The following is a 7,447-nucleotide window of genomic DNA, read 5'->3' as shown; positions in this document are numbered from 1 at the left end:
TGGGTTTTAAAAAAAAAAAAAAAAAAAAAAAAAAAAAAACCCGAGACCCGACCCGAAACTTGGCTCGGTAAAAACCCAGTACACTAAAATTACTAAAATACCCTATATATATATATTTATACCTAAAATCTAACCCTAATCCCCCATTTCCCCTTCACTCTTCAGCAGCAACCTCCCTTCCTTTCAATCTGATAGTCCCACACTCCCTCACCCTCACTTTATCTCAAACCACCACCGTGAACACCACCAAAACTCAGACGACGAGACACCCAACAGTCCACAACCCACATTAGCCCAGTCCAAACATACCCAAAAAAAAAAAAAAACACACACACCCACACCACCGCCTCACCCTCCCTCAGTCTGACACGGCGACCCTCACCATCATCACAAACCACACCCTCACTCCGACACGGCGACACTCCCTCACACCTCCCTCCCTCAGTCCCGCTCCCTCAGCTCACGCTGTTGACTCTTCCTGTCGAGCTGTCACCGTTTTTCTTCAGGTTTGAGCTGTCGCCGTTTTTAGGTTTAGCTTATATTTTTTTTGTGTTGAAACTTGTTACTTTGTTTTCATGTTTACCAAATTTTGATTTCAATAATTGATGTATGTAAAAACACACACACGGGTATTAAAGGAAAAAAGAAATGAAAAACTAATATTATAAGAAAGAAAGGGTTGATGAATTTCAATTGATGGATAGAAGAAGCATATGGATATGGGGATTTTTTTTTTTTTTTTTTTTTTTGTAAACTTATTTTCTTGTATTTCTTTGCTCAAAGCTCACTCATTTTTTTTCTTGTCCATGGGTTTGTCAATTGAAAATTGTGATTTTTTATTTGGGTTTAATTGTGGAGATTTGAAAAGAAGGGATTTTTGGAATTGGTTGTTTAGCCGTGGGTTTGGTGTTTGTTTGTTTCTGTGGGGATTTTCTAATGTGGGTTTGGGGTCTGTTACAGCGGTGTGTTTGATTGGATGCATTGGGTGTGTGTGTCAGAACATGAACATGTGTATTTGTGTGTGTCTTGTGTTCTGTCGTCTTTGTATGCTTTTATGAACAAAATGATGTGTACTGTTGATAGCTGAAAAAGGAACAAACTATAGTTTAGATTTCAAACAAGAAATAGAAAATAAACAAAAGAAAGTAAGAACAATGCAGGGAAATGTTATTGGATTTTCTATGGTTCTTTCTCTTTTCTTTATTGATTGATTCTCTGCTCTGCTATGCTTTGCTTCTTTCTTTAGTTTGCTTCCATGCCTTGCTACTTGCTTTTTTATTGTTGAGGGTTTGGTTTATGGGTTAAAGGTGTTTGTGGCGTTATACTGTTATTGGGTTTGTTAATATTGTTTGGGTTATGATGACAATGGCAATGAAATATTGTTTTTTGTGTTTGTTGGGAATACAAAGCCTAAAACGAAGATGAAAGACACAAACACAAACACAAACAAATTTGGTTCTTCCTCGCCAAGCGGCTCTCCCTTAAGAACCGAACATTGTCCCTTGCCAACTATGCGGACTCCTTCGCCATTTCCACGATCACCCTCGCCATTGTCGCCTGGCAACTCACCCTCAAGATCACCATCACCTTTATGCCTATTAAACAACAATTAAGTGTCTAAATTTGTTGTTAATCATGTTTAATTTGTGAATTTGTGTAATTATAAATTTGTGCCTATTAATTAATGAGTATGTGTAATAATAAATTTGTGATAATTTGTTTTGATTCTAACTCCCAAACTTCTGGACCAATTAGGAGTCCGAAATCCCCGACGGTGGACTTAGAGGTAGAGGAACAAGAAAGGAGTCCAGGGACAAAGGAAGAAAGAGAGCAAGAGCCTACAAATGAGGACTTGGATACAAGTAAAAAAAAGAAAGACTACCTCAGATGTTTGGGCTCATTTTATAAGGAAGAAAATTGAAGGAAAAGTTAAAGCCCAATGCCATCATTGTAGCAAACTTTACTTGGGTGATTCTAGCCAAGGTACAACCCATTTGCGTAATCATTTGACAAGATGTCCACGGATGAAGTATAAAGATATACGATAACAAGTTTTAATTAAACAACAAAATAAGGTGGATGGAACTATGAGTTTAAATACTTACCAATTTGATCAAGCCAGAGTGAGGAATAAGCTTGCTCGTATGGACATCCTACATGAATATCCCCTTTCAATGGTTGATCGGTTTAGAGAATTTGTGACTGATCTTCAATCTATGTTTAAACTTGACACAAGAAATACTTTGACGAGTGATATTCTTAAAATCTATGATAATGAGAGGGAGAAAGCTTTGAAGATCACGGACCAAAATGGAAGTAGGATGGCAATTACAACTGATATGTGGACTTCAAGTAACAAAAAGAGAGGGTTTATGGTCATTACCGCACATTTTATTGACCATACTTGGACGTTGCAAAGTCGGGTTTTAAGGTAATTTTTTTTTATCTATAAATTGAATGTTAAAGACTTTACATTTAGAATGTTTATTGAGTTATGTTAAATTGAATGTTTATTTAGTTATGTTATAATTATTCATATTATTTTTCTAAGTTTGCTTATGTTCCTTCTCCACACATGAAATATGTCCTTACTGAAGTCCTTGTTGATTGTTTTTTAGAGTGGAACATTGATAGGAAGTTGTCCACTATAACCGTAGGTAATTGTAGTACTAATGATGCCATGATAAGACTTCTCTTGAATAAGCTTGATACTAGTTTTCTTATGTTGGGTGGGTCTATGTTGCATATGAGGTGTGATGCACATATTTTGAATTTGATTATTCAAGATGGGTTGTCTCTTATTGGTGATAGTATTGAAAGAATTCGTGATAGTGTGATTTATTGGACTGGATCACCAAAAAGGAGGCAAAAATTGAAGAAAATGCACGTCAATTACATGTTCAATGCACCAAAGAGTTAGTCTTAGATTGTAAAACTCATTGGAATTCAACTTAATGCTTTATACTGCATTGATTTATAAAGATGTTTTCTTGCGTTTGGCTAAACGTGAAACATCTTATACTTGTTTGCCATATGATCATGATTGGGAGGTAGCCAAAGATATTTATGGGAGGTTGGAGTTATTTCATAGTATGACTAAGTTTTTCTCTGGTTGTAAGTACCCCACAACTAATATGTATTTTGCTTTGGTGTGTGAGTTGAAAATTGCATTGAATGAATGGAGTTTGTCTTCAAGTGAGATGATAAGTACGATCGCAGAAAGCATGCTTGCTAAATTTAATTCTTATTGGGCTAATATTAGTGTTGTTATGGCTATTGCTGCTATCTTAGATCTAAGATATAAGATGAAGTTATTAGAGTTTTATTATCCTAACATTTATGGTGATAATTCTGATTTGGAGATTGAAAAAATTAAGAATCTTTGTTATGATTTGCTTGATGAGTATGGAGATGTAGATGAGTCTCCTGTAGGTAATGAAGGAAGTTCTCATATGCCTGCAAGTACTTCAAATCAAGTGGCACAAATAAAATTTAGGCTGATTGGGTCAATGTCAAGGTTTGATGGGTTTGTGAATAATAGCTCAAGTAGTTCAACGAAACATGGGAGTGGTAAAATGGAATTTGATCATTTCATTGATGAGGGAGTGTTGAAGAGGAGTGAAGACTTTGATATTTTAGCATGATGGAAAAGTAATGGTCTCAAGTATCCTACTTTACAAAGGATTGCAAGAGATATTTTAGCCATTCCCGTCACAACTGTTGCTTCAGAAGCTGCCTTTAGCACTAGTGGGAGACTTTTAAGTCCATGCCATAGTAGGCTACATCCCAAGACTATAGAGGCAATGATATGTGCTCAGAATTGGTTATGGAGTGAAATCAACGGTTAGCAATTGTCTAATTTCTATTTATAAAATCAAAATTGTGTTTTTATATTTGCTAGTTACAATTTGATGAAGTTTATTCCATTTTTTAATTCATTGTTGTTGTAGGTTCTTCAACTAAATCTAGAGATAGTACATTTCAATCCATTCTTGATGATGCAGAGCCAAATGAAGATGATGGGAGTTGTGCCACAATTGATGAGAGTTGTATCACAATTGATGAAGATTAAACATTTTGTATTAATTTAGTAGCTTTTTTATTTTCGTAGACTTATTGGATTAATTTGTTGGTTTGTTATTATTCTAAACTTGTGGGATATATTTTGTAGCTTTTTAATTTCTTGGACTTGTTGGACTTTTGATACTTATTTCTTGGACTTGTTGGATTTATTTTATTTTTATGTTTAGCCGGTGATTTTAGTTATGATTTTGTTGATTAATGATTAAATGGTTATCTTAGCTAGGTAATTTATTGATTTAAATAGGAATGGCAATGGGTCGGGTTTGGGCCGGGTTTTTCCATACTCAGACCCGACCCGCAGGCCAAGACCCACGGCCTGAACCCGGCCCATTTACTAAATGGATTTTTTTTTTCACGGCCCAGACCTGCCCCCGCCAGGCCCCGCGGGCTCCACGGGCCTCGTTGGGCCATGGTACTTCAGGGCCTATTCTGTGGCCCAATAAAAAAAAAATTGCCTAATATTGATTTTCTTAGCAACCAAACAGGAGGGGAAAAAGAACACTCAAGAAAACCCATTATTTTCTCAGCAACCAACAGATCTGAACAATCAGAAACCAACAAAACCCATTATTTTTTCAACAACCAACAGATCGGAAACCCTTTTTTTTTTCATTACAATATTTTCCCACATCAAAAGCAAAAACAAGAATTAACATACAAACCCTAGGTTTGAACAATAAGACCCTACAAAATCAAATCAAACAAGCCGATCTATTCAACCAAAATAGCACTAAAACTAGAAATTACAAATTTGATTCTTTGAACAGCAGCACCGGCGAAGTGAGCATGGGAGGCGAAGTGAGCATGAAAGGCGAAGCAGCGGCGCCAGAAAGGTGAGGTATGCAAGGAGCAGCGGCGCCAGCGAAGTGAGCATGGGAGGCGCAGCAGCGGCGCCAGCGATCTTGCTCAAGTGAGAGTGAGGCTAAGGGAGAGAATGGGAGGCAACTTGGGAGAAAATGACTGAATGAGAGGGTGAGAGAATAGGTCTGAGGGATTTAGGGGAAAAGTGAGTATTTATAGTTTTATATATATATATATATATATATTATATACAGGTCGGGTTCGGGCCGGGTATGCCTAATACCCGGACCCGACTTGAACCCACTTCGGGTTTTTTAATGAAAACCCAGACCCGACTCTAATGTTAAACGGGTCGGGTCGGACTGGGTACCCGCGGGTCGGGTTCATTTTGCCATCCCTAGATTTAAAATCTTAGTTATGATTTATTGAATTATGATTATGATATTAGTTATAGTTTATTGATTTATAGATTTATAATTAACAGGTGATTTATTGATTTATGATTAGTAGCCTATGATTTGGACTGATTTGGCATTTGGGCCACGTTAATTATTTAGGCTTGAATTAGAATATGCAGGCTTAATGTAGGCAAAATCTGGGCTTGAATTAAAATTTGGGCTTAAATTTTTTTTTTTGTTTGGGTCACGAATTAGGCCCAATTCCTAAACGAGGCCCGACTGGGGCAGGTTTGGGCCCCGAAAAAAACCCGGTACCCTAAACGGGCCGGGTCCGGGCCACGGGTCTTGCCTCACGGGTCGGGTCCGGATATGGAAAAACCCAGCCAGAACCCGACCCGTTGCCATTCCTAATATGGAACTCATGGCTTAGGTTTGTGGTCCTTCACTTTCGTCTCTGTATTTATTCAAACATGTTCCTATGTTATGGCCTGTTATGTCTCTCTAGACATTATGTTGTAAGGATTTGTTCAAATATGTCCCAATGCTTTCTACTATTATGTCTCTTTCAACTCATGTCTCTGTACTTGGTCATTATCATATATTCTTATTTTGTGGCCAGTTTTCCTTCTCATGCTCTAAAATCCTCCAGTTTGAGATCAGCTTGAGCTTTAGTCTTAGGTTGTAATCTTAACTCTGATACACACATCTCCTATCATTGTAGACAATTTAGCTTTACAGAAGAAAATTTCAATGTTTCCATTTAAATTCGTACTTTGATAGTGACTTTGTCTCAATTAATAAGTAGGACACTAGGACCTATTTCCCTAAATTATTATTATTATTTTTTAGAGGATTCGAAAAATGATCTGATCTCAATTAAGGAAATTAATTATTAAAAAAAAAAAAACCATTTTTCATGCTAAGATGTAGGAACTAAACCAACGCACAAAATAATGTCTAAGGGTCAAGTGTTCAAATTGAAATTGCAGTGACTAATTTGACTTGCATCATAATCTTTAGGGAGTATTCAAATTGAAAATACGAGGACTAAATTGATGCCCATATAAGAATCAGGAATGAGATATATAAAAATCCCTTTATTCTTCCATGTAATACTCTAGAGCTGAGGTGGGGCTCTTTTTGCAAATTTTTTTTAAAGTAAAAATAATTGTTCCTAAAATTGTCATCCTTTCCAAATAATGTGGCATTCTATGGTAGTTTTGAAATTATATGTTCGAATCGCGGTTTCTGAACTTAAAATTGGGCTTAATATCATTTTTTTTTTTTTTTTTGTAACTTTGTAACTTTTCTATGGCCGTGGCTTCGTATGGTTTATTAATTTATTTCATGCATGTTTTTTTGAAAGAAAGTTCCGTTGTTGTATTATATAGTGAGTGAAAAAGACTCTGCTTTCACCTTTTGATTTTGTGTTGGATGTGGGTCTGCTGTAAGGTTAATGGGGTGAAAATCACTTGCATCACATTATTTGGCTTGATTCATTCTGCTTTAATGTTGTCAAATATGTTTCAGCTGTTTGCTTCCTAGTTTAAAATTGTTAGGATTTTTTATCTTATTAAAAGTTCCATCTTTTTATAATGCTACATTATAGTATATGGACTATTGGTTGGTTAGATTTTGGGTTGTGCTTTTCATTATCTGGGTTATGAACATCTTATTGCCATGGTATTTACATTACATGGTTTGTGCTTTGTTGTGTTTGCTTTAATTTTCCTATTGTTTCTAATGGTATGGGAGTTTTGAAGTTATTTTCAGAATATCTGTACTGCATTTGTTGTTTGACTGATTTGTTTTGAAGAGTATGATTCTTTTTTAAAATATCATTTTTTGTCCGTTAAAACATATAAGAAACAAAAGAAAGATAATGAATGAATTAATGAATGGGGAAAAGAGCAATTGGATATGGGGCTTTCCATTTTTTTTTTTTATTAATAATTAAAGCATCTTGGTTGGTTGCTAAGAAAATGAAATAAAAGGATGTAAGCTATGTTTTGAATCTCATGGTTTTGTTGATAGGCTTAGTGTATCTTTGGTTCCTATGAGAAAATGTTTGGTCGTGTTTGTTGTGATTGTGACAAAGTTTCATATTTGTTGGAATTTGTAGCAATCACCCTAAAGTTTTTTTCGTCATGTAGCCTTATTGGGGA

At 35.8% G+C, this 7,447-nt stretch overlaps 1 long non-coding RNA gene across 2 annotated transcripts; it reads left to right on the top strand.

Annotated features, from left to right (window-relative positions):
* Window positions 1–1,758: 1,758 nt before the first annotated feature.
* On the top strand, window positions 1,759–4,266 carry LOC136062071 (uncharacterized). Of its 2 annotated transcripts, none has more exons than XR_010623902.1 (2): window positions 1,759–2,431; window positions 3,951–4,266. It is a non-coding gene; the product is annotated as an uncharacterized LOC136062071 (long non-coding RNA). The 2 variants fall into 2 exon arrangements; XR_010623903.1 differs by lacking the exon at window positions 1,759–2,431 and adding an exon at window positions 2,581–3,843.
* Window positions 4,267–7,447: the final 3,181 nt, after the last annotated feature.

Source organism: Quercus suber, unplaced genomic scaffold, assembly GCF_002906115.3.
Source record: "Quercus suber isolate HL8 unplaced genomic scaffold, Cork oak 2.0 scaffold_378, whole genome shotgun sequence".
Classification (NCBI taxonomy): Eukaryota; Viridiplantae; Streptophyta; class Magnoliopsida; order Fagales; family Fagaceae; genus Quercus; species Quercus suber.
This window is presented reverse-complemented; position numbering and strand designations above follow the sequence as displayed.